Here is a 25,727-nt window from a genome sequence, read left to right as displayed (position 1 = left end):
GTGGACTTTTCTCTTGGGCTGTCACAGATGTGCAATAATAAAAGGTAATGGCAAAGCTTCATTATCCACTGATTATTTCTTTAGGAAGTTGTTGGAAAAGACTAAAGGATTCTAGAGATGTACCATTTGTCTTGTGTAGGATTTGGAAGAAGACTTTAGGCAGCCAGTTTTGCATGAAGAATAAAATAATAGTATTTTATATGTTATTTCAGTTTCATGTTATGTTTAGTCTACAGGCAATTTATAGGTGGATTTATATTATGCAAATACAGTCTTTAATTTCCAAACCCTCTGATGTAACATTTTGGAAACCCGGCTATTTTGGTGTAGGATGCACATGAACACCAGCTATTTTGATGTAGGCTATCTGAAGAATTTCTCTCCTAGTGCCAGGTTTAATTTTGGTTGTGTCTAAATGTGCAGAAGAAGAAATTCCTGCCGAGCAGGATTTTGAAATCATCAATGCATGCAAATCCCAAGTGTCTTTTTCCTCTCCGAGGCTTGGAATAGAATCCAACGCAGGTTTTCTCAATCTCCTGGTGCAGGCAAGGAGCTGGTAGGCTCTTTTGCTTGATATTAACAGTAAGTACCATCATGATTCCTAAATGAGGTGATTCCTTCTGTAAGTGGTTGAAAGGCTGATAAACAGGCCCTCCCCCAGACAAGAGCAATGCATCCATTTGTGCTGCATCAGCTGTACTTAGACAGGTGAGACTGAAAAACCAGCAAGTGGTAACTTCTCTCCATTTGGGTTGTGTAGGGTCCTTGTTCTCTAAGAGAAATTTTTGTCTGAAAAGTTTATATTAAAAAGTGAAAATATTTAAAGAGTCAACACAGCACTGACTTAAAGGCATAGGCATTGGCAGAGTGACTGGTTATTTAAGCTTTGCAGTGAAGCAAGTAGCTTAAAACTCCAGACATTAGTGCTTAGGACTATCTTTGTGAAGTATGCATTGAAAAACTAAATCTGATGCCCTGTCTCTCCAATTTACACAAAAATGGCACTTCAACCAACCACAAGTTGATTCTGGATATTCAATTGAACCTTGTTTATTTATTTATACTCTAGATGAACATTACAGGCAATGAAAAATTGACAAAAAATACAGGCTCAAAAATTGAGTTCAGTTTACATTAATTAATGATCAAATGCTTTCTTTGATTTCTGCAGAGGTGTTATCTTAAGTCACTTAGCAAGAATTTGTATTTTTCATATTAGTACATTATTACTTGATTATAAATCATTAGGAACATTGTCTGTCACAGTTTTAGAGAAACTAAGATGTAGACAACCAAAGGCTCGACTTTGTATGTCCTTTCACATGCCTTTTGAGCCTTATGCCTTTTCATCAGCTGAAATCTGGAGCAGAGGAGGTTAAGTTATATCCCATGGGGTACCCATTGAGTCAGGAATGGGATTAGAAGCACCAATAATCCAGATCTCTAGTCACCTTGAGCTGCTGTATCACACTCCTTCTAGAACTGCTTGCATCTCTGTACTCAGTGCAATGCTGTAAATAGTAGTGTTGGAGGGATCCATTACCAAAAATCTTCTTGTTTTCTATTTTGTTTGTTTTATTTTTTTTTTCTTTATCCTGTTTAATTGCTTTTTAGAGAAAGTAGTAGAAAGTAAGTCCATGCAAGATATCTACCCACAAAGGAAAAACTGGGAAATGTCTCTTTTTTCTAGAAATCATAGCTACAAAAGAAATTGTGGTGGTGGGAGAACAGAGCTAAGCTTGTGTATGTGCTCAGGGATCTTACGTGCCAACACTGAATTTGACTGACAAAAAGGATGATGTTTGAGACAAGAATTGCCTTTTTGTCTGGCAACACAATAGGATCTTCTTCCTTGATGGATTCTCAGCACTACTCAGTATAACATGATAATTGGTCCCAAAGAAGGAATGAGTAAGATTGGATGGTAGTCTTTGGGGGCCCAGTTGTGTTATAGCTAATCTAATTATGTTTGATACTACTTTTTAATACATATGGTAGCTGTTTCCTTGGCTTGGAACTAAACCTATATGCAAGCTTGATATTTGCTTGGTGTCTGTTCTAAAAGCACACAATTTTTTTTCTTAGGAGAAAACCCAGCTATATCTGTCTCATGTCATGCTGTATTCTAATTCAAAACTAAAACTGATTTGTTCCAGAAGATGTCTTGAAGCATAAATATGTTGTGGCTTGTGGAAATGTGGGAGGTGTGATGGAAAGAGCAAATGTCTATAGATTGTACTTCAAAAAACCACTGCAACTTGCTACAGAGAAGACATAGTAAGTTATTGCTGCCTTGGAGCAACAATCCGCAGCAGGCATTCACCCTTTTGCATGAGACAATATAAACATTTTAGTGGATTTATGAGCATAAAGGAGCATCTGGAGACGATGGGATTGTGCAAGACTAATTTTAGAGTCTGAATTAAACTAATTCCATAGCTACAAAAGTCACTGCCATGTTTTCTGCTCATTTAAAAGCTGTCTATGGACCACAGCAAGCCCAGATTTCCTAATCAAATGGAGCAGAAATGTCTAGTGCTCTACTGCTGGTGGTGGTGTGGTGGGCACTGGCTAACTGAGAGAATTACAAAAATCCTTCATGAAAGATAGTTATGCAATTGAATTTCTGAGACAAGTTTCTTCTCAGCTGTTAGCATCTGGGTTCTATTTTGCCATGAATAGGTGACTGTCTCTTGGATTTATTTATGTTTCTCACTTTTTAATAGGGAGTATAGCATGAATTCCTGTTTTCTAGGAGGCAACTGTTGCTTTTTTTCCTTTTCTTTTTCCTCTTGTATTTCACCATTGTCTTCCAGCTTCAAATAAGCATATTATAAATGAAACATATTAATAAAATTAGTGTGCTAATGTAGTAGGTAGGGAAATAAATTTGTTTGAAGTCAGTTTCAGTTTTGGAAATTTAACTTGCTCCACTGAAGTATCTAAAACACTGAAATGTATGTTCTTTATTGTGTTTAATTTCTTCTTTATTCTCTTTCCCCAGTGACTCTTACTAGTGAAAGGCTTCCAGCCTAGCAGTGATGGTTATTGAAAGTTCAAATAATAGAAGGCTCAGTTTGTGAAGAAATGCACAGCCTTTAAGGAGCTCAGAGACCCCAGTGCCATTGATTTACAGTGTTATGTCATAGTTTTGGCCATCATCTCTTCCAGAAGTGGCTGATGCACAAGTGGAAGCTGGAAGTTACTGATCACCTCACAGTGATTAATAAGTAGATCACAACTTTCACAGTTCCCTACATGCACCATTTTCTGGGACCCCCTGACAATTTACTTAAGGCTTGGAGATGAAAAGGATAAAATCCTGACTCCTTTTAAATCAATTAGAATTTTGTAATTAACTTGAGGAATCATATAGTCACAAAGTACTGGGCCAAAACTGTACTTCTAAGCATAGAAGCAACGAGGTAGGAAATAAATCACTCTGATTGAGTAGTTGAAATCAAAACACAAAAAACAAACAAAAAACCCCCCTTTGAATGATATGTTCAATATGCTTCATACCACTTCCCCAGTAAAAGAAAGACAGTTCATGATCAGAGAAGCCTATTTTTCTGTGACTCCATTTTTTGAGGTTAACAGAACTTTTATATTTAAAACATTATGTGAGTCTGGTGGAAGTTTTCTCCATGAAGTAATGAAGTATTTAGCTCTTTTTCTTCCACAGATTTTCCATATTTACTTGTGGGAATGCCAACAAAATTTCACTCCTCTCTTCATTTGACCAATATTTTTTGTGGAATAGAGATCTCAACGCTACTGAGTTTCTAAAATATACACCTGAAACCTCCAATCATAAATTTAATCAATATTGGCCAACAATTTGAAGAGGTTTAGTTGGTATAGATGCCCATGGTGTAATTGCATACACACTCAGCTCCTTAACCTCAAAATCAAGGGAGGAAAATTATGTATTCTAACAGAGAATCCTTTTAAGAGCAACCAGAGATTTTATACAACAGGAAGTGCAAATATGCTTAGCTGTACTAATGCTTCATTTATTAGATAATAAGAATTCTAAACAGCTTTCTGGAAGGAAAGAGATTTGTATTTGTCACCAGACTTCTACTAGTTACTGGTTCCAGGGCTTCCCTGTGTTTCTTAATGTGCTGCCCAAAGCTGAAAAAAGTTTGTTTAAAAGTGAAAGAAATGCCAGATACCACCTTCATCTCCTGCAGCCACCCTGGAGCAATTCTGACAATAGGACCCATCCTTACAAATCAAACAGGAATAAATTTTCAATGGACTCTTGTGCAAGCTTTCTGCTAGTTATACTGTGTTTGAATGAAAAGCATTTGTGTTCCACCCTTGAGTGTATAGTCTTGTCTTCTTTTACGGCACTGTTTAAAGTGTCTATCCACCACAGATTATCTGCATCCTGATCTTGTCCTGTCTTGGATATGTTCCTTGCTGGCTTCACTGAGAACATCCTTCCCTTCCCATCATTTTCAAATTTAGTCTGTTGATTTGGCCATATTACCTTCTCTTCTGCCTCAAGGAGCTGGCAAAGCTTCACTCCAGCCTGTATTTTCCTTTTTATTTTGTACTTCTGTTGTTCTTCCAGCCATGCTAAGTTCAGTGTTGTTGAAGACTTTCTAGAGATATTGCTGTGGTTTTACATTTAGTCAGGGCAAGGTGAGATGTGAGTTCACAGGACAAACTTCTTGCTAAGGAGTCACATTTTCTTTAGGGAGCCTTCAAATTCATCTTGTGACAAATATTTGGAAAGAGAGAGGAGAGGGACGGCATAAACTGTTTTGTTTGCCTCACCTATCTGCTATTTTAAGATTTCAGACTTCTCAGGTGTAGATAACTGCATTTCTTATAGTAATTGCACATTCTTTCATGGCATTTCAGACATAATGCAGGACTGCTCTTCTATTTCAATTCTCATGTTGGACAGGAACATTGACATTTTTGTGCTAGCCATTGGTCATTTAATTTGTAACCCATATCCATTTTATGACAGGTTATTTAAGATCTTTCCCAGGATCTTTTCTAAAACTGTTAATGTACTTTAGGACTAGTGGGAGGTGAGGGTAGTTAGTGAGATTTGAGCTTGTGCGATATGAATGACTTCCACTGGGTTTTGGTAGGAAGATGTTGGTGCCAACAGCCTGTGACAGAGCAACAGGCTCAGCTTTTACAGAATATACTTTTTAGTGGGGTTTTTTTGTGATTTTATACGTTTGTTTGGGGTTTTTTTGCTATTTTTTTTCCCATTTCTGTTCAGTAATTTTTTTCTCCATTATCTCTGTTGAGTATACCTATTGAATTGGAGATACCCAGCAGTGCTTACTGGAGGCACTCTCATGTCAGGAGCCAGACTTTCCACACATTATTATGTTAACTATAAAGGGTTGGGTACATTATCTGTGCCTTTTGCTTTCAGGTGGGTGTATTCTTCTAAATTTTTTTATTACTGATTGAGGAAGTTATTGTGACATGCAGTTTTTGAGCCATCAGCCCTCTGTGGCAAGGTGAGAGGAAACAAATTCTGCCTTAAGTACCGTGTCTAAGTTTAGGTGTAAATGCTGAAAACCTGTAGGTGCCATGTTGAACTGTGCAACATGCTCAGTGCTTCAGAAGCATCCATTGATTTTAAATGTGTAAGAGCTTTGTTTCTGTTGCTGCAACTCTTCTTTGACTTTTTTTGAATTAGACGTGTCAACCTTCATGCCATATGCCTGTTACTAATAATGCCCATGGTTTTTTCCAGTCTCATGTGCTTTCATATGTAAATTGGCTATCAAATTCCACCCTCAGTTTTAACCTGTAATAACTTCATTGCTTACAGTGCAATTTGCAGTGGTGTAATTTAGATCAGAATCTGGATGCATATGTAAATGTGTGTGCTGTTATGCACACAAGTAATGCCTGCTTTTTAACATATATATATATATGTATATATATATATATATGAACTTTCTTTTTACAGCTGAAAACGAGAAGGAGAATCTGTTGATTAATTACATACTGAGAGAGTTTTAGAGCAACTAACAGGAGGAAAATAAATCATTTGAAGAAGTAGGTGGATTTTTGGAGTCATGCACACACACCCTTTTCAATGTATTCTGATTCTTGTCTGTCACAAGCAGGAACTTTTCTTCTTCCCCTGACTTGCAATTCTGAATTTTTTGCGAGCTTCAAATCTCATTTTTAGTTGACTTTGGGGGAAATGGAGGCAGAGATATTGTTTGAAAAAAAAAAAAAGAGAAAGGGAAGAAACTCCCCCTACTAAACAACTACTCCATCCCCCACTTCTATACCACCAGCCCAAACATGGAACATATTTTAGCAGAAGTGCCCCAGCTCCATCATATGTGCTGTGCAGAGTCATCATGGCCATGGTGCATAGCTGAGAGCCGGAAAGCAAACAGCTGCTGTAGCCTGATTTGAGTTAAAATAGTGTCAGTGTTTAGTCTGGCGCAGTGCTTCAGGAGAGATTGGCAGCTGGGTCAAACAAAGTCATTCCATTGGCTCCCTTCCCAGTAAGCTTCTGCTAGTATTTAGGTACTAGTGCAGCCTAGGCCCCTTTTCTCAGGGATAGCCTAACATCTGACCGCACCCTCTTTGCTTTTTAAAAAATGCCTTTTCACTCTTTAAGATAAATCCTCTATTATACAATCTGCCACTAATTGTGTGTTAAGACTGTTTTTCTCTCGAAAGCTGACGCATCCTGCTCTCAACATGGTCTAGAAAGCAGGCTGTTACAGTACTGGATTAATAAAAGGGGCCTTTATGGTTTGTGAAAGAATATCTCTGTGCTTAGGCAGGAAACTTTTTGATCCACAGCAAAGCCAGACGACATCTAGGTAAGGCCGTGTATCAAATCTACTTTTACGGGAGAGCGGGGCAGCAGGCGCTGTTAATTGTAATCGCTTCGAGTTTGCATGCCCATTTTGATAAGCTGTTTAGAAAGTTTAGGAAATAGCTGCTCCTGCGTCTCGAGCCCTTTCTCTCCTCCCTCCTCCTCACTCCTCCTATGCCTTTACTGCTCGCAAAAGCTTGTAACGATCTGCTTGGTTTTCGCTGGAATACGCACGGACGCTTCGCTTCTTTTTGGAGAGGGGTTTCTTGCAGAGGCGCAGAGCAAAAAAGTTCTGCTGTCGGACCCAAATGCTGTTAGAAGTGGGGAGAATTTACAGGGAAAGCTTTCCACTGTTACAGACTGCCTGTGCAATCATTTAAAAGTAGTTGAAAACTGCTTTGAACTAACAAGGGTTTAATTACGGAAAAGTTTAACGTGGCGATGGAAGGAATATTAAGTAAGTTGTCTTTGTCTCATACTTTTTAATTTTAGTTGTTGCTTTAGCCTGTTGGGTCACATTTTTTGTCAGCGCTGAAGGCTGCCATGAATTGGTAATGAGGGCCCCTTTTTTTTTTTTTTTTTTTTTTTTTTTTTTGCACATGATTTTGGCACTTGGCCAAAATCAACTTCCCAAGGCAAGCTTTCTCTAAAAGAACCTGAAGCATTTTTTTGTGATTAGGAATCATGTCTGAAAGCTGCCACAACCAGTTGTGTAGGCATGTCAAAATGACTTTATACAGTATATCTGAAGCATTGGGGGGAGGGTCTGTTTTTTCCTCGTGTACCAAATTGTTGCTATTATCATTCTAAATTTCCGCAGCTTGCTCACCTCCAAAAACCAGGCTAAAGAGAGCTAAGGCATAATGAGGATCGTTGGTATCTTTGTATTTTTCAACATGCCAAAGCAGCACTAATTGTCACATTTAAGTAAGATACAGTATTAGGGGTTGCTTAAAACACTTGTGGATGTAAAGCAGATGAATCTTAAACTTTTAATCTCAATAAATTATGCTCAGTGAACAGTAAGTAATGATATTTTTGAGAAGTTTCTTTGTTTGAATTGTATGAGGGGAGTTTTTTGATATATCTATTTAAAAAATACATGCCTGGGTTCATTGGGGGGAAATTTGCAAGGAAAGTCCTGGACGTGCCTTTGGATTTATCCCATTTCCTTGAAATCTGGGTAAGGGTCTGATCTGTGAGACAGGGAACAGGAGCTGGGTATTCCTTTGTTGTTAAAAAGGGGGGAAAAGAGTTAGTCTAAACATTAGTAAGGAGCTACAAAAGTTCACATTTCAACTGTGCTCGGAGTTCTGGATTTTGTGGAGATCATCAGTGCAATAAATGGGTTATTATTTCCTTGCTGATATTCTATAAATAGGTTTGGCACTGTAAGTGAATACATTATTATTGTACACTTGAACGTTCTGTGAATTTACTCTGTGAATTGGAAATTAAGGACCTCCTATTACATGCTGTGTCTACTCTACTCCCGGTGTCGTTTCCACGTGTGTTCAATGTAAAGACAAAATGCATTATGCAGCCCTTTTAATTTTTATTTTACATTTCTGCACTTGTGGCTGCAGCCGAGGAGCTGCTCGTTCCTCCCTGTGTGTGTTGTTTGTTTATGAGCAGCACCATCTTTCTGCAGAAATATCGATACGGAACAGCCTTTTCGCACCTTCCCTCCCCCCTGCCCTGAGCCTTGATCCCTTTTGCTGCTGTTAAAATGGGATTTACAGGTATTGTCTTTCTTCTGTTAAACTGTGTTTTCTGTAAGGTGTTGGGGCTGTGTGTGTGTGTGTGTGTGTGTTTCTTTTATTACATAATGCAAGACGCAACTGCATTGGGGAACGCTCGAGCTTTACAGGCTCCTCAGTCGGTACTTTCATCTAACTTGGCTGGGAGAGTTTGTCCATTGTTCCATTGCAGCAGACTGAGTTACAGGACTCAGAAGTCTCCCACAAGTATAACACTTTGAATTTGCAATGAAAATTACCAGACAAGGTGAAAAAGTTTCCAAAGAATAGATGGAGAACTATAGTAAAATAAAACTCACATAATTGTATTTTTGGGGGGTTTTGAAAAGTTTTACAACAGGGGAAATATACATCACTGTTGAATCCTATTTTAATGTAAAGCACTGCCAGAAAATTATCATACTTGGTGCAAATGTAAATGTGATAGCAGAGTTTTTGCAAATCATTATGGAATTTATTTGCTGGTGCGTGGAAGTAATTTCTCCTGGGTTACTGAGTTAGGTACTGTTGATCTAAAATATGCACATACCCTCCTTGTTATTGCAAAACTAACTTTAAGATGTTTTACTGTGGTATTCCTAGTTTTGCCTAGAAGGTTTTACTGGGAAGTAATGAGCACGTGCTAATGTACTACTTCTAGAGGTTTTTCTGTTTTTGGTTGGTGTAGGGTTGTGTTATAAATCACAGCAAGTTATTCTCAAAAAACTTTGTGAACAGTTTTTAAATCTAGAATATTTTTTTTTTCCTGATAGTGTGACTGAAATGTAAAATATAATATATGAAGTAACAAGGTTTTTCTTAAAAATTTAAAATATTATAAGTTTGGCTTTTGATTGCATACACCAAATTAATATTTTCCTTCATGAAGAAATCTGTTGTCTATACAAACATATAAAAAAGTCATGTTTCATCAGATAAATAAGAATTCTGTATTCATAAGTTTAAAGTTTGAAATGCATAGACACTGCATTCTATTTGCAAATCCAAAACCAGTAGGTTAATGTTTCTTTAAAAATCAGTTGGTACATAACTAGTTAGTTACTTTTCTTGACATTAAAAAAGGTGAGGAATATAAAGTATTCTCCATTGTGCCATTTTTATTTTTAACAGCCCTCAGGAATAATGTGACTCTAATCTTCCTACTTGGAGGGCTTTATGTTTTCTATTTGTTTGCAAACACATAATGAAAGAGTGCAATTATAAAGCTTAACTTTGTTGTAATTTTGTATCTTAGATTTTGCTCCATAGAAATGCTGAACTGTCAGTTACCCACATCAGTGCAGTAAATCAAAATATTTTCCATTCAGAAAAAAACAATCTTGCTTTTTAGTTGGTATTTTTACTGATCATTAGACATTAATATTTCATATTTTAGTAGTGCAGTGTAAGTGGGACATATTGCTATGCTTTTGAATAACAGTCACAAATGTATTTATAAAACACTTTCACTTATATGAAAGAAAAAGAACTCTAAACATCATGGAACACTTTCTGTTTATCAAGAAAACACTGGTCTTGTAAAAATAGCTTTATTTCTCAGTAGATTCTGCTACGTGTTGTAAAACTTTAGAAGTGAAACAGGGCTGTTTTGTTTTGTCTTATGGGTTTGTTGGTTTTTTGGGTTTTTTTTTAGCAAGGATTTAATTCATATAAACTAAGCACTTTGTTCTATATGTTCTAAATTCCAGCAATGAGATAAATAAATTGCTGGATTGGAGGGAACATAATTATTGAATTTTGGCAGAACTTCAGTGAACTCTGCCATGAAAGATTAATGTGCACAGTGCACTCTTAGATTCTAAAGTAACAGAGTAAGATAAGGGGAGTGCATAGCAGGCTCCAACCTTTGTGATTTAAAGAAAATAGAAAACCATAGCCAAATGTTAACTTTTGGTATAAACTGCTAATGATAATGTTTTGTCATCTGGGTGATAAAAACTACAGGACTAGACAAGAAAATCCAATTTAACACAAATTCCCTCCACTTCTTCCTTTCTCTGCTTCTCATTTTTTCAGTATTAGAATAGCCACAGTTGCTCCATGTTAGTAGGAAAAGGAGAGCAGAGCAGGCAGGGTACTTGCGGTATCCAGTAATGTAATGTCCTGATGGAATCCCTCCACATCCTCATGTGTCATATGTGGGTTTTTACTACAGTCACGATTTTGGTTTGAGATTATGGTGCATTGATTTCAGAATACAAGTAAAATTGTTCTGGCTGGATGAAGGCTACATGGATTATTCCCTCTCTCTTCTTTCTCTACCAAACCTTGACTGTTTAAAACATTTGCTTCAATTGACAATTTGTGGTTATAATCACAAAATCTTACTCCTTTTGGCTTTTAAATAATTGCTGCACCCAAATAATGTTTTTAATTGAGAACAAAGATGTATTGTCCTGCCAGTCAGGCTCTCTTGGCAGGACCAGTAGGACTGCAAAACCTTTTTAGTATTTTCAGTCAGTTTTCTATAGGGGAGAACAGGCACGACACCCACCGTGCTCTGGGGAAAGCGCTGCCACTTTGCCGACTGGCCGCTGCTCCTGGGATCAATCCCTCTGCCTGCTCAGCCTCTCCAGCAGCCTGAACCTGAGCCCACATGTTTTGTCTTCCTCAGATATGTGCAGGAAAAAGCAGCAGCCCCTGGCCCCGGAGCTGGTTTCCCGGAGGGCTCAGGGACTGGCCGCACGATGGGCAGGCTCCAGCGCGGCTGCAGACAGGGGCTGGCCATGGGGATACGGCTCAGTGCACCCAAAATGCCTGGGATCAGAGGGAGTCAGGCAGGGAGGATCCATGGTAGGATTTTATCTGTTTGCTCCTTGCTTCCTGACTGTTAACCTGCTGCTAAGGCTGAGTGTGCTCGGCTCAGTGTTTTAAAATGGCAGGTGTCCAGAGTCTTGGATATATTTCATGACTTCAAAGACATTTCTTCTCTCCTTCCCAGTCACATCCTTAAGCTCATGATGACAGCATTACGAGTGGGATAGTTAAAGAGATATAAGGGCAAGGGACTGATCCAGTGCCCATTGCAGTCAGCAGAGAGAATCCCTGGTCTACGTGTCTGGATCCCACACCTTGTGACCTGGCTGCTCTTCCCCCTCAGTTCCCGATGGCACTAGCGTGACTAGCACCACCATCCTACTCAAGCAGCTTCCTTGTCTTCACTGGCACTCCTCAAAGAGGAAAGTTTACTGAGTAAAAGGTTTGAATGTGCCTTCCTTCTGTTGTAAAGAAGCAGAGTCCAAGTGTTTATTTTGGCTGTTGACAGCCTTTGTCTTTCTCCCCTTCTGGAAATGACTCTTGTTCCTCACCTTGATTTATCAATTCATATCACCATTTCAGGTGGAGTTCAGTATGTGCAGCAGCCTGTCTTCTAGTGTATCCCCATTAAAATGCTGCATGTCCCTAATGAAATAAATTTATATTCTAGGCCTATTGTTTTGATAATCAGGCACAGTTTTCTTTCAATAAGGTTGATTCCAAGATAGCTTCATCTTCAAACAAAAAAAGGATACTTTTATCTTTTTTATAGAACCGTAGAGTGCTTCAGCCTTTGTTTGCCCTATAAATGTATTTAGTTGGAAAACCTTTAACAAGTTATATTCATAATGTGTCTGTATTTAAAAGTAGACAATGATTCCCTTTTCTTTTAAGTAATTCACAGAAATGGTCATTGTTTTTAGCAATGCAGAAACGTTACCACAGATAACTAAAGAATAGTAGTAGGAATATCGTGCCTTCTTTGCATGGCTAATAAATGTATTTGCAGTGTGAAATCAAGTTATGCTTTCACAGTAGTGGGGTTATGGACTGTTAAAATACTCAGTCTTAGAATATTATAGATATTTTTGCAAAAGTTGTATAAAAGACCCAGTGAGCACCCCCTATACAACTTTAATGCATGATAGTTGGCTGGATGTTGAAATGCCTACCAGGTGTGGCATGTGAGGCTCTGAGACGACCAGACAAAAAGGTGCATTCCAGCAAAGCCTGCTGTTCCCTCTCTGCTGGCCTGGGGAGTCCTGCCTGCCGCAGGAGCAGCTGCTCCCAGGGGTGCTGAGCTGGGGACCGGGCCCCGCTGCCCTGGAGCAGCTGCGGAGCAAGGCGGGAGGGAAAGCGGAGCCAGCGCAGGAGCAAAGCCAAGGCTCTTGTGACTGCACAGAGCATTTGTTCTGCCTGGTGGAGAGGGAGCACAGTGGCAGGTTTGGGACCTGAGCCTTTCTCAGAGCGGGGACAGTGTCTTTGAGCTGCAATCCCAGAGCTCTTGGCAGGCTGTGGAGAAGTTATGTGGGCAGAGCACTGGGAGAAGGCTCAGTCCTGTGAGAGATCCTCCGGGGGTTCATGAGTTCCAGCAAAATTTAACACCTGAATTATACACAGAAAATATGAGACAGGTGAATGTGGGTTCTTAGATCTATAACTATGTGGAAACCTTTCTTTGAAGCATGGTAACGGATTATTAAGCAGTATAATTTGTACTGAAGAGATGTTTGGGTGCTTTTTAAGTTTCCTGCACATTGTGCAGGTCAGCAGAGCAAATGATCCTAGAACATAATCTGTAAAATTTTACAAATTTGCACACCCTGGTGTCCATTTCTGAGGAGTCAGTGCCTGGGCATGCCACGTCTCCCAGGGGCTGAGCATTACAAAAGTTTGACCTTTCCCTTCCACTGGGACATACAAAATCTTGCATGTCAACATTACAGACTTCCAAAATACAGAAAGAGTGTTGTGAAGAAGAAGAGTTTTGCAGACATCTGTAACATTTTTTTTTTAATTGTGAGAAACAAGGAACAGCGATATAAAAAAGCTGTTGTACTTGGGTGGGGCAAGAGGGAGTAGGGGAGTAAGGTTTGAATTCAGAAAACCCAAGCAAGCCGTATAACTTACAATGTTTGCAACCTATGAAAATATTGATGGCAGAATTGAAATTGCATTATGTTGGCAGATCTCAGCTGAAATAGCTTTTTGTGGTCTCAAAGCACAGCTGAAGCAGCAGAGTATTTGACTAAAATACCACTGTATTAATAACAGGAAAGAAACAAGTACTGAAAAGGAATTCTGAATACAAGGTATCTCATTTGGGGACATGCATTAGTTTGGTAAATTCTAATTCCCAGACTGGCAATAATGATTGCTACTGTATACCCTTTATGACTTTCAGAGCAAGAGAGGCCAACTTGAAGAGCATGCATATTGTGATACCCTCAGTGGTAAGTACCCTAACTGCAATCAAGTTTATTACATTTTTGTAGAGTGGAGGCCTTTTCAAGACCACACTTGATGCAGCTTAGTCACACAACAGCTTCAAATGGCATTCTGGAATAATAGGGCAGTAATGTGATACCGTCTATAATGAAAATCAGTGTAAAGCACAGGTGGTTGCAAGCATTTGTGTGGTCAAATATAAAACCTTTGCTATGGGTACAAGCTACTGCTTTCCCACTTGAGGAAAGTATAATTAAAAGTGGTCTCCAGATGTGCTGGCACACATCTGCTGTTTTTAAAAGGGAATTTTGAAAGTACAAACCAAACTGTATTGCATTCATCATTATAAAGCTGTTGATGGTTTTTCAGGTAATAAAAAGATTGGGGGCATCAAATCAACACTCCCACTGTAAAACTGACGTGTCTTTAGACAACAGCATTTTGTGTTCACATTGTGTTCTTAGGTTTTTCCATGAGTAGTTCATAGCTGAGCTGTGACAAATATGGAAAATTTTTCTGGACAAAAGTTAACACTTATTTCATGAAAATATGAGAGTTGATTCCTTGCTAGTGATTTCCCTTTTTTACCTGGTAGATGTAGAAATTTGCATGATTTTTTTTTTCAGTGCAGTGAATAAAATATATTATAAAACATTAGGATTCAGTTTCTTTAAATAAATTTTTAAGATGTGGTAATAATCAGAAAACAAGAAAAATATGATATGTTGAAAATAGACCTTTAATTTCACTTCACATAGAAAGCAGAAAAAACTCTAGTTATAGGCTTCCATGATGCATCCTTAGTTGAACTATCTGGAAGAAAATAAATCAGAAAATAATTAGAAAAGGTCATAGGCTTTAAAATGTTACTGAGAGAAGATTACAGATCTTTTGTTTTAGCTAAGTAAACAACCTGTTCATCCTAATATCCCACTGATTTTGGTAAAGCTAATATTTCCCCTGGAAATGTTGCTATTAAAATAAAATCCCTATTTCAGAAGTAAGTTTTTTAATTACTGTTGCTTCTTGGAATAAGCACAAGGGAAGACTATTGTGCCGGGCACCTTCTTAGTGACTCTTCTTCTAGTATTCCAGAGGTACTTATAACTGGTTTTGAGCTGGTTTTGAAAGAAATGAAGGATGTGATCTACTAGTCTAGAGGGTCTTGGGCTATTGGCTGGGTTGCTAAATGATGAGAGAAGGTTTTTTAGGATGTCCTGTCTAATATTGCCACACCTCTACACATATTTTCTTTACTTAGTTCCACATATGTGACTTGCAGCCTCCCTTTCCAAGTGAGTCTAATCCTTAGCAATTACCTTAAGGAAATACTGACACTGAGTAAATCAAATGGATTTCTGGATATTTCCTCTTAGTTGGACTCTTCCATACAGCAGTTGCTTTTTTCATTTAAATCCTTCTTTCTTGCCTAAGCAGAATCTAAAATCTCTTTTTAAGTGTATAAATGTGAGAATAATTTGCAGAAGATTTAGTCAGAATAATGGCCGGAGAGATCAAATAATTTTTAATATAAAACTTAACATATTGCCTGTACTTAAGTTTTTGGACTTTAGCTTTTCTGTCTGACACCTTTTAAGTCCTTACAAAGACATTGATGGATTCAGTGAGGGATGCAAAAAACAAACTCAGTAGAAAATTGTCCTGTGTGTTTGATTTTTCTGGAATAACATAATAACTTGCTGTGGTCCTGGTGCTGCTAAACAAGAGTGCTCTGGCCTTAACAATTTCATACCCCTGAGACAAAAGGTCCAGATCAACTAATTGCATCTGGTCTGTGAATGGGGTCTTCTTGAGAATGCAATGAAATGGATGACAATCAATAAGAAGGATATTAATAATGTCATAGTGAAAATGCTGATTTCATCAATACTGCTAGTACATCTGACCTTTTTCTTTTAATGCATATATATTGTGATGGCTATGGCATATTATAAATGTTCTATTGTGGTATAAAGGCTTCAAATTTGTGCTTCCAGTGATGGTTTTACAAGGGTATATTTACTAACATATACACATACATTTAATATGAAACCACACTTAAATCACTGTTTGCCCAGGAGGTACGATTTTAGCATTGAACCATTATGTTTGGGTATTTTTCTGGCAAAATGCTATTTGACATGAGACTTAGAAAGGTCTAAAAGAATACAGATATTTAGATGTGAAAATGTGCAGAATGAACACTACCTGGCACTTAAATTACACTCTGTTGCAATTAAGACTTGTTAATAGTCACTCCTTTGAACTGGCTGCTCACATCAGAGACAAGCCCTGGCCAGACCCTCACAGTTTTGTACATAATCATTTTGTAGAGTTAGTTTCCATAGAAGGTCAGATGGGTTAGACAAAAGAAGTAGCTCACTGAAAGAATAGATTATTTAAATGTTGGGCAGGTTGCATCTGTGGCAACTGCAGAATTTTGAGTGCTTTTTGATTATTCACATTCCTATTATTTGAAAAGGAAAATGCTGCCCTGAGCAGGGAAAATGTGGAGAAGTGTTTTGGGGCTGTGCATCAAGGGGCATGGAAAAACCATTTCATTGGGTGGCAGAGATGCTGCCCTGACCCACAGATGCAGGAGACAACCCCCCAAAGATGTATCACCCCTCGAGGGCAGCAAACCTGTCCAGTGGAGCTCAAACAGATGAGGCACTGCTCCTCTGGGGTATAAACCTCTTCCAGACATACAGTACAATTCTGTAAGAGGCCAGAGAGTTGCTGACTGTGAGTGGAGAATCTGTTACATATTTATAATACCATTGCTACTATGTATTGCCAATTTGGAAAGGATTTCCTCTTCTGAACATCTATATCCTGTTTTGGGGGTAGTATTCTGGATTCAACAAGTGCAGTGCTCACTTCTTCACCCAGAAAAAGAATTGGGAGTCCCACCTTCATGTTGTATTTTATCTCTATTTAGAACACTTTTTTTTCTTTCTTGGGTTTTGAACTGTTGATGTTAATATTTTCTTGTAAATCAGGAGCATTGGCAGCACTTTTTATGCCTCCCAGATACCCATTCTTCACCTTAAATGAAAGACTTCTGGCTGTGAGTTCACAATCAGTTCCTATAATAATATGGTTTATAAAAGTTTAGAAGTCTTGGCTAAAGCCTTGGGAAGACTAAGCTACAGGGAAGAAAAAAGAATACTCTAATATCAGGACTGATTTTTAAAAAGTATATCCCTAGAATGAAAAAAATCAGGGAGGAGAAATACACATTCAAAATATTGCTAAATATAATCTTCAAATATTTTGATGAAATGACTTTAACAGAACTTGAAGACAGATCAAAAGTAATTATCACATGTGTCAAGGGATTTTTTTGAGTTTCATAACTTTCTGATCTCTGAAATAGAAAAAAGATAAACTATTATTTATCTTATAAATAAAGGTCAAGAGGAAAGTGAATCAGATCAAGTTATATATTTGCTATCGGAATATATTGAAATAATTCATTTTGTCTTGTTTTTCTACATCTATATTGGTCTTTGGGAGAAAGAAAACCAAAAAGATGATTTTGAACTTTAAACCAGAACTTTTTGTCTTGAAAATATTTAAATTGAATATTCAAGCAATTTTGAAACCCTCTCTGCTTTTTTAAATGACAAGTAACATTTCCTTGAAAATAACTTCATTTTTAAAGAAACAGTCTTTTCTTGGAGCAAAATTGTCTAAAATATTTCCTGCTTACTCTATCACGTGATAAACATATATTTTGCACTACTTCAATTGTTGTGCTTGTGATTTTGTACAATGTGAAACATTAATTAAGCTGATGAGTTTTCAAATTCATACTTAGAGAATGAAATACATGATAGTATAAATATATGGAAAATCTAGTTTCAAAGGCTTTGTCTTTGGATAAGCCTCATATGCTCATGGAAATAAGACCCCTGAAACCATCAGAAGTGGCGTGCTTAGTGGTTTACTTGGTGTCAGTATGTGTGCAAATAACTTGATTACAGCCATGCAGTAATTGCTGCCCTGAGCACTCCTCCTTTGGGTTTCCCCCCAGTGCCTGGGAAACCTGTGCAGTGTCTGTAGCCAGAGCAGTGTGAACAGCAGCAAGACAGAGCCCTTGGAATACCAGAGGTGTTCTCCAGGGAGGCCCCATGTCCTGCTGCCCAGCCGGGTGCTGCGATCACTCATCTTCTCCCAAAAACATTAAACCGTGCTGAAAGCCCTCGGTATTCTGCTGCTTCCTGACATCATCCTGCTGAAATCTTCCAGTGTTAAGGAATGCTTAAAGACACAGCTCTTAACAGGGTTGTCATCCAAGTGAATATGCTTTTTACAGGTCTTGTGAAGGAATATCTGCTTTCAGACAGAAATGTGAGCGCTGCGCCTTCTATTCTTGTGCAGGGTCATCAGTTGTGGCAAGAGTACTGCAGATAAATATATCCCCTCCTCTCCTGTCTTGCATAACTATTTATATTGTTTGCTAATCGAGTGCTTCAGAGTTGAGGTTGTTTCTGATCAGGACTGGTTCAACTACTAGATGTACAGAAAAGAAAATATGTTCTGAATATTATTTTCACTTTTCTGTGAGGCAACTAGGAGAGGCTTTTATTTTGAGCTATCCAGTCTCTTATAGAACTACCTTCCAACTTCAGATAATTGAAGGGATATTGTGTATCTCTTGGAAAAGATCTTTAGCTGTTCAGAGGCAAAACATGAGTTTCTCTCTCTGTCAGTATCCCAGTGAAAATGCATGTCTGTGCAGTGTGTGCAGTTGCTGTTGACAGACACTCCCTGTTAGCTGGGACAGTGTTGGTAGTCTGGAGCATGATATCCCATTTTGGGCACTGGACAGCAAAAAGGGGGCATGGAACAGTGACAATAATCAGAGATCCTGAAGGTCAGATTTACAAGGAATGTTTGAATCAAGTGGAGTCATTAGCAAAATGTGTTAGGAGGGACAAGAGTAACTGGTGGTGCCTTGTGGACACATAGATGTTCCATTCCCTTCAGCCTATCTTACTGTTTCCTTCACCATTTTCCTCATACCCTATTACTTCACTTACTCTGCCCTCACCAACACATACAGTTTTCTGTCTTTTCAATGGGGATTTATGCACAGTGCTTCTAGTTGTTAAGCTTGTGAAGAGTTGATCTGGAAAATTTAACTTTTGTTACAATTAACATCTCATGTTCAGCAAACTGGTTTGTATGGCAGGAGCTACTTAGGTGAAGACAATGTTAAAAAAAGTCTTTTCAGCCTTTATCATTGCTCCTATTTCCAGCTGTATTTGCTGGTGTAGTGCCCAAATACTTCCATTGCTTTCTGAAATAACAAGGAGCAACCTTCCTGGAGCCCTTGATCCAGGAAGAAATTCTCTGTGCTTTATTTTTTTCTCCATCCATTCTTCCCATGGGCATTTGAAATGTACCACTGAAAATTCAGCTGAAAGTCTTCCTTCAGAAAACCTTAAATAATGGGAAGTTCTTATCTAGCAAATTCTGGATAGATGACAAAAAATACCCAAACAAAAGCAAACCAAAACAAACAAAACAAAAACAAACAAAAAAAAATCCCTGAACAACCCAAACCTCTAAAACCCTAACCAATTATAAATATTTCAGCTTCAGCATGGGAGCTTCCTAAGTGGCTAAGAAAGTGCCCATGGGAAGATCCTGTACTTACAGAATAGCTGAAGATAAATTGGGATTTGAACATTGTGGTAATTTTGTTTGGATTTTACTTTAGCTTTTTCTTACCACTAAGTGAAGCAGACATGTACAATGCTAAGAATGTGTGTCTAATGCTAAACAAATCCCTTTGTACATAAACCATGAGTACACAAAGTCTGTATTTTGCCAATGGATTCAGTAACATACTATAATTAAGCTTTGAGAACACACAAATGACAAACCCTTGATAAAAATGGTGACCTGTAAAGTCTTACTGTGTAAGTTAGAGCTGCTAACTAGGACACTGGATCTTCCTTTAAAATATGATGGATATTGCACAGATAGAAACACATCAAATGCCATCAAAGTTATATAGATAATTTATTGTCAGAAGTGTTCAAAGTAATGTTCATATTTTCTCTTTTGATGTGAATGGGGGAGTTATTAGGGCAGAATATGTCCCATAAGATGGTAATAATCACCTGTTCCTCCTGAGCAACCAGGTGTCTTCCTCACTAAGTGCTGACTGTTTGTCTCAGTGCTCCACAGAGCAAATTTACAGACCCTGTCTGCAGGAAGTTCTCAAACTGGAAAGCAAACATAGGAAGGAGACAAAATACACCAGGGCATCCAAACCAAGTCTGGTAGAGCAAATAGAAAACATCAACAAAAATAAATGGAGTGAGGGAGCAGAGGGTGGGTTGGAGATGTTTACTTTCTTGAAGAAAATGAAGTTCCATTTTGCCGTGTTTTGGATACAACTGAGGGGGAAAAAAAATGAAAAAGAAAACCCAACTCTATGAAACACATGAAAGAAGGTGGTGAAGTAAAACAATGCATATAACATAATTCATGATGGATTGAAGACCATGTGGTGTTAAAATATAGCAAGAATGTGAGCAAGATAAGCATCTTAGAAATAAAATCTAGGTAGAAGCAGGTTTCATATTACCTACAGATCAGGAGGAAATGTGAGGCTACTGAGTAGAAGGTGTGCACTAAAATCTCTGTGTGCACTGAAAACTGGAGTTTTCAAAGGCAAATGGAACTCTTTGCTGTTAAAGACAAACATAAAGACATATCTAGGTAACATTAAAACATGACCAACTGATCACCAGATCCTGGTTCATAGTTGGATGTAAATTTAGTAAAATTCATCATGTTGAGACTATATAGTAGTACCACAGAATGTCAAGAGGAATCTTGGAAAAGAGGTTTTCTAGTCAGTACCTGCTTATTTTTAAGCAGTGTAATCCAATTGAAGCGGTGTGGACTTTGAAAATTCTTTTATCTTTTCATTTTCTCAGGTAGAAAATTTTCTGTTTCTTTTGGTTAAAAAAAATTAAAATTAATAAAACAAACAATTTCATTTCATAAACTGTTTGATTCCTTATCAGCTATAGCCCTCACAAGTTTTTCAGCTTTTCACTGCTGAATTCAGCAGAGGTGGGTTTTTTTCACATGTTAGACAACACATTTGCTGTTGCCTGCACCCTGATTTTTTCTGGTGTGTGGTTGGTTTGCAAAGGTGCTGAAAACTTCAATTTGAGCAACTCAAGATGACAAACAAGGTCAAAATTATGATACAATCAGTGCAGGAATGAGATCAGAGACAGTATCTGATCTTGCTGCTGCTCTTTTGTGCTGGGTTTGTATTTAACTCAAAGGGATTTTTTTCTTGCTTTTTTTTTGCTCTTTTTGGGGTTTGGGGGGTTTTTGTTGTTTTTTGTTTGGGTTTTTTTTTTGTGGTGGCAAACTGTTATTTTTATATTGCTTTTAAAAATAAGGGAAATCTTGAGAAGACTTGTTATTGCCAAAAAACCTCACAGAGGATCAGTATCCAAGGCATCAGAATTTAGAAATCTGAGCTTACAGTGGGATTTGAAGGACAAGGGTGTCAGGCTTGTGATGAGATTGTAGAAACTGAGGGGCAGAGAAGGAAACAAATAGGGATCTGTTGTGACCAAAGTTATGAAGGGGAGAGGAGGAAGGGACACCACAAGGAGATGGATAATCCTGGGTAAGATTTCAAAGTTTTCAGAGCACACCCAAATCTAACATCTGTGGTCCCTGACATTTTTCCTGTTACAAACCAATGCAACATTCCATCCGAGAAGTGTATGCTGAAAAATGTGTTTTAAACTGGAATCCTTCATTAGAGTGTGTTCCTGAGTAATGAGCCAGTAAGGGGTGAGGAATTACACAGCCTAGGAAGTGATTATGGTGGCATGGGAGCCTGATGATGTACAGCTCTCAGACCAGAAAAACTGTTGGATGAAATTAGAAGTGAAATTGCTGCATTACTCCATCTCTGAGGTGGCATTTTTGCAAAACAATAAAACCAAGATTTTTGGTACTAAGAACCTGAAATATGCTTCCCCCTGCCCACCAAATCTCAAGTAAAATGTCAATATTGCTTTCAGATATACAATTTTTAAAATGTCCTGGAGGGAATCATGTGTCATCTTACATCAAGTCTTCCAGTCAGACCAAAGTCATTTTCACCCTCACACACAATATGGATAATGAGACATAATGGAAAACAGGAAAACAGCTTTCAATGGAAAATATAGGAAATACTTGAAAAAATATTAACAAAACAGAAGAGGAGGCATCAGGCCCATTATCCTACAATTAAAGTACTATTAATTTAACTATTTAATTACTAAAGTTCAGTGGTTTTCTATCTTTTCTATGGACATTGCTTTCTGGTTTTCTTCTTGCTATCTACATGTACCCCAAGTCTCAGTTAAAACAAGAAAACAGACTCTGATTTTTTTGTTCTGTTGACTGTGTAACAACTGTTCTCAGCAGTTTAATATGATATCACATTAGCTAGAAAAATGACCTGTGTAAGATTGTGTGCACCATACCCTGGTGGAAAATACACCAGAATAAAGATGAAAGGATTTATTTCCAGTGCACTCCTTGAGAAGCAGAGAGGAGGAAATAGTGGTCTTGTTATACAGGTGATTTTCATTTATTTGGGTCTGCTGATGATCAAACACTTCAGGCTTTACCTCTGAGAAGAAAAAAGCAGTATCAAAATGATTTTCACCACTTTGTTAGCAGCAGGCAAGCAAAAGGCCTTGGTCTTTAAGAACTCCGTTTTGAAATAAAAAAAATTCTGTATATAATTCCTATAGGGTTTTTATAAATTTCTTTTTCTGTTTCCCCATAATTGTTTAGCTACTGCTCTTACTTTTGTTTTTCTTTAGAGCAATACCTCCAAAAGAATGGTGCATTTAAAATTCAGCATTAAAATTCAGCATTAAATGAATCTACCTGCCATAGTAGAAATCTGTAGTGGTATCACACTTGGTTTTTTTTCTGTTGGCCACATCTTCATTCTGAAATCCTGTTGGGAAGTGATTTTTCCTTGATTTTGAAACTGTCCAATGCTCCCTGTAACACCACTATGGGGCATCTAATTTTTGTCCTGCTTCCATCTTGGTTTGTTCTGCTCTATCCCTTCCTATTGCTCATTCCCAGTGGTAATTCTGCCTCTTTTTCCATGTTGGAAATCTTTGCATCACACATGCACTAGGTACTTCTCTCTTGATTTACTGACCATTTTTGCTTTTGCAAAGGTTTTGCTAATAGTGGTTATTAGACATAGCTTTGTTGTTTTTTTTTTAAATAAAGAAGTGGCATAAGGCTTTTCTGTTCAATTATGTTATTTGAAGTTTATGTCTATGCAGGTAATTAAATGAGATCCTTGTGTCTTTTACTTAAAATGCTTTCATTCAGCTGGGTCTGTCTTTGTTCATGCCACAGAGCATTTTCTAACATTTTAAATTCATTTCTTACTCTTATAGTTCAGTGGTAGCTTTTAAAACATTTCCTGTGGTTTCTAGGATTAAAAGTTTACTTACTGTACCCTCAGTGGAGACAAAGAAGTAGAAATTAATAATTATTCATTGAAATCTTTTATTTTGTTATATTGTTCTTAGGTACCCATTCTTGGAGAGTTTGGTAAATATTTCCATAACCTGATGTTAAAAGACACTACAGAAAATGAGGGAATTGGAATTTACCTTTGGAAAAGACTCTGTCCATTGATGGATATGGAAATGTGCCTTCTTAATAACTGAATTAGATACCGGAAGCCAAGCTATAGGAAAATCATTGCCCTTTGTTTTGAGCTCTTGTAACCTGTGCTATTAAGCTTGAGGAAAATTAGAGGAGGATTCTCATCAGTGGCTTGAAATAAATTTCAAAATTCCCACCTCACTTTATTCTCCAAGAGCTGAAGCAGTGCATAGTCTCCTTATGCTTTGAAATCTGCATTGCCTTTTATTTAGGGACGGTCCTGCAGGATTCCAAACAATACCTTCTGTATTTTAATCTGGGAAGAACAAGTTCTGTGTCTTAGAGAACATATTGTCCCATGATATTTGCTGGAAGTTTATACATAGCAAGATTTTCCTTTATGTATCTTGGCATACATTTTAGGCACTTTTATTCCTGGAGACCAACTCCTACATCATTATAAGTTCTATTATAAATCTAAGAAAATGTCAATATTCCATCTGAAGGACAAAGCTAAATGTAGAAGTTGGGTTGTGCTTTACACCTACAGTGCTCATCCTATGCAGGATCCAAAAGCTGACGATTTTGTGTCTTTCAAAAAATAGCCCAAGCACATAAAATAAGAGTTGAAAAGTAGATTTGCACTCAAAGGCTTGTCCTTTGCTCTTCCCACATAAAGTTCATTCCCTCTTTTTTCTGCTCATTATGAATACACAAAGGGCATCCTGCAAAGCCTTCTGTAATGCATTTTTTCTGAATGCCAGTCAGATAATACAGGAAGAGCTCTGCTTCATATCAGAGATGGGACTGGAGGTGAAAACCAGACATGGTTGGAATTGCCCTTGTGTAGCTGCAGAATGACTTTCAGAACAATCTGGCCTCATCAGAACCTGGGAGCACATTTAAAGTATCTTTAGGCAGCATCTCTCTCCAGGAACAGTGATTCTCTGTTTTTTTTAAAGAACCTGTTGTATTACTTGTAAAGGATTTCTAGCATTTCATTATTGTGATATAAAAAAATAAGTATTTCTTCTTTAGGTCTGCAGGTATAAGGTGCAGCTAAAAACCTCCAACAGGCACAGGTTTTGATAAATAATGCATTATAAACTGCAATTTGTAATTGCTAAATCATCAAACAAACTATATAAACATTTGGGAGTGGCAGGAAAATTACTGAGGCTGTGAGGTGTGTATATAATTTTTATATATTGCTTTAGCAGTGTTTTCTTGATTTTTTTTTTCTCATAAAAATCAGTGTTTTCAAGACAGCTTAAACTAATGGATATCCTGAACTTATTATATGGACTCTTGGAAGTCAAATTAGCACACATTTTGGGAGTTTAATTTTTAAATTATAATTTCGTGCTGTGTGTGATGACTTTCAAGTTGTGAAGAGCTTATATTTACAGGTACAGGTTGGGCAGCAGATAGAGCTTGTAGCTGTGCTAAGTTTTCATAAATCCTATAGCAATAATTTAAGCTGATCTGCTTTTTCATGCTAAACACGGTTCTGGGATTTCAGTATGTTTAGAAACATTGGCTTCATAAGCAGTCATGTGTTTCTAATTCAGCAATTTTAATTACAGGAAATTTAATGATAATGAATAGTAACAAAACAAAATATAAAGGGAAAAAAAGACAAAAGAGAACTTAGTTTCCATCCCAAGAAAAGAAGCCTTTTGGAAATAAACTGGTGGCTTTACACTGGAAAATTCATTTGTTGTATTTTGAGCATATATGCTAACTGTCAGCAGCAGTCTTTTATTTTATTTTTGCTTTCCTTTTTGTTTTCTATTTGGTTCCCTTTTTATGGCTACAAATATCTATTTAATAATTGGAAAAACATGATGGTAAGGCCTGATCCTAAACAGGAAGGCAGCTGGTACATTAAGAGTCTGGTAATAGGATATCAGATTTTGTCACTGCCATAAAATCTGTAATAAACTTAGGCAAGATTTTGGCCCTGTTGAACAAGAGTTCTGCCATTTATTTCAGCAGAGTCAAAATTTCATTGCTGGGGTGTGATAAGTAATAGCCTGAGTCAGAGTCTGTGGCAGGCAGAGGAAAGCTGCCTCTTTGGCCTGCCTTGGCTGAAATGTTTGTGGTCCCTGTGCCTGTATCACAGCAGGATCCATCCTCTGCCACTTGTGCCTTTCCTAGCAGAGTATCTGATGATGGAACAGGCACCATGGTTCTCTGCTCTTGGGTTGGTTTCCTTTTGTTTTCCAAAAGTGGTGGGAAAACTG

General features: G+C 37.7%; 1 long non-coding RNA gene across 2 annotated transcripts in view; it reads left to right on the top strand.

Annotated features, from left to right (window-relative positions):
• The window catches only part of LOC109022696, a 225,364-nt gene that overhangs the window by 118,353 nt on the left and 81,284 nt on the right, over nucleotides 1-25,727 (top strand). Inside the window, exon 4 of one of the 2 annotated variants that reach the window (XR_004499660.1) lies at nucleotides 13,751-13,799. The exons of the other annotated variant lie outside the window; for it this stretch is intronic. This is a non-coding gene — a long non-coding RNA (uncharacterized LOC109022696). The remainder of the gene's footprint in view (nucleotides 1-13,750; nucleotides 13,800-25,727) is intronic. 2 annotated transcript variants of the gene reach the window in all.

This window comes from Parus major, chromosome 1, assembly GCF_001522545.3.
Source record: "Parus major isolate Abel chromosome 1, Parus_major1.1, whole genome shotgun sequence".
Taxonomy (NCBI): Eukaryota; Metazoa; Chordata; class Aves; order Passeriformes; family Paridae; genus Parus; species Parus major.
This window is presented reverse-complemented; position numbering and strand designations above follow the sequence as displayed.